The following is a 2,302-nucleotide window of genomic DNA, read 5'->3' on the forward strand; positions in this document are numbered from 1 at the left end:
AAAGGTGCATCTTTTTTATCCCTTTGTTTTTATCCTATCATTTTTGTTTAAAAAGTATCTTTTTTGTAGGCAGTATATAATTGGGTCTTGTTTTGTATCTAGTATGGCAATCACTGTCTTTTAATTGTTGCATTTAGACCATTCACATTAAAATAATTATTAATATATGTGAGCTAATATTACCTACATTTGTAACTTTTGCTTATTACCAAAGGTTTCTTTTTCTGCCTTCTCTGATTTTAATTGAGCATTTTATAAAATTCAGTTTTTTTTTTTTTAAGAATTCAGTTTTTATCTCCTCTATTAGTGTAGCAATTATATGTATTTAAGAAATTTTTAGTGGTTGCCTTACAGTTCAAAATATTTTTAACTGATATAAGTATGCCTTCAGATAACAATATTGCATTTCTTGTGCAGTGCAGACACCTTATGACAATGTATTCGTAATTCCTCCCTTCCATCTCCTGGGATATTTTTTATCCATATGCTGTAATCACACAATTCATTGTTACTATTATAACTTTAAGCAGAAAGATATATATTAGATCAGTTGAAAAAGACATTTATTTTAGCTTCATTTATTCCTTATATGATGTTCTTCCCTTCTTTGTGTAGAGGTAAGCTTCTTATTTCAAAGATTTTCTTTAGGCAGAAGGAAAATGACCATTTCTTGCAGGACAGAATTCTCTTACTTGTTGCTTGTCTGAGACAGCCTTTAATTTTCTTCATTAAAAAAAGGGTTTTTTTTTGGAGTATAGTTGCTTTACAATGTTGAGCTAGTTCCTACTGTACAGCAAAGTAAATCAGCTGTCATATACATATATCCTCTCTTTTGAATTTCTATCCCGTTTAGGTCACCACAGAAGAGTAAATAGAGTTCCCTGTGCTATACATTAGGTTCTCATTAGTTGTCTATTTTCAGCATGGTATCAATAGCGTCAATCCCAGTCTCCCAATTCATCCCACCCCTCCTTTCCCCTTGGTTTCTGTATGTTTGTTCTGTATGTCTATATCTATATTTCTGCTTTGTAAGATTGTCTACACCAATTTCTTAAAATTGCACATATATACTTTAATATATGATATTTGTTTTTCTCTTTCTGACTTACTTCACTCTGTATGAGTCTCTAGGTCCATCCACATCTCTACAAATGACCCAATTTTGTTCCTTTTTATGACTGAGTAATATTCCATTGTATATATGTACCACATCTTCTTTATCCATTCCTCTGTTGATGGACATTTAGGTTGCTTCCATGTCCTGGCTATTGTAAATAGTGCTGCAATGAACACTGGGGTGCATGTGTCTTTTTGAATTACAGTTTTCTCCTGGATATATGCCCAGGAGTGGGATTGCTGGGTCATATGGTAGTTCTATTTTTTAGCTTTTTAAGGAACCTCCACCTGTTCTCCATAGTGGCTGTATCAATTTACATTGCCACCAACAGTGTAAGAGGGTTCCCTTTTCTCCACACCCTCTCCAGCATTTATTGTTTGTAGATTTTTTGATAATGGCCATTCTGACCAGTGTGAGGTGATACCTCATTGTAGGTTTGATTTGCATTTCTCTAAAAATTAATGATGTTGAACATATTTTCACTTGTTTGGCCATCTGTATGTCTTCTTTGGAGATACATCTATTTAGATCTTCCACTCATTTACTGACTGGGTTATTTTTGGGGGTAGGGTGGAAAGAGGAGTCTTATTTCCAAACCCACAGGACAAAGGTCTAAGGTCCCTTTTTCCCAGCATCCCACTCAACCCACCCAGAATTCCAGGGGAAGGTTTTCAACTCCCCTGGACAGTGTTTTCTAGCCTCACACTCTTGGCTGCTTCTCCAAACAGCTCCCAGAAACTCCCAAACTCCAGTTTAGAGCTGTTACAGTTGCCCAAGTTGGCAATTTCCTCTTCCAGCCCACTGTTGCTCAGCAACTGCTAGGTGATCAGGACCCTTAGCTTGGAGGTTTTCAGCAACTCCTTCCCACCGTCCACCAGATACTGGTGGCAGTTCTTGATCAGGGTCTCACTGGTCCTCTCCACATCACTGAATTCCTGGGCATCCTCAGAGTTGAGTGACCAACAGTGTCCCATGGTGCTCGATGCATTCTGTCCTGTGGTGAGAGTTTTATCCTACAGCCAGCCCCAGAGAAGCTGATGGCTCATGATCTGCTAACAGTCACTGAGAAAGGACTGGAGGTGATTGGGTTGTTTTTTGATAGTGAACTGCATGAGATGTGTGTATATTTTGGAGATGAATCTTTTGTCATTTGCTTCATTTGCAGATATTTTCTCAATTTGGAGG

The 2,302-nt window shown here is 37.3% G+C and overlaps 1 pseudogene; it reads right to left on the reverse strand.

Moving 5' to 3' along the window:
• Nucleotides 1-1,788: 1,788 nt before the first annotated feature.
• Nucleotides 1,789-2,091, reverse strand: LOC110139346 (protein S100-A14 pseudogene; annotated as a pseudogene).
• Nucleotides 2,092-2,302: the final 211 nt, after the last annotated feature.

This window comes from Odocoileus virginianus, unplaced genomic scaffold, assembly GCF_023699985.2.
Source record: "Odocoileus virginianus isolate 20LAN1187 ecotype Illinois unplaced genomic scaffold, Ovbor_1.2 Unplaced_Scaffold_4, whole genome shotgun sequence".
In the NCBI taxonomy this organism is placed as follows: domain Eukaryota; kingdom Metazoa; phylum Chordata; class Mammalia; order Artiodactyla; family Cervidae; genus Odocoileus; species Odocoileus virginianus.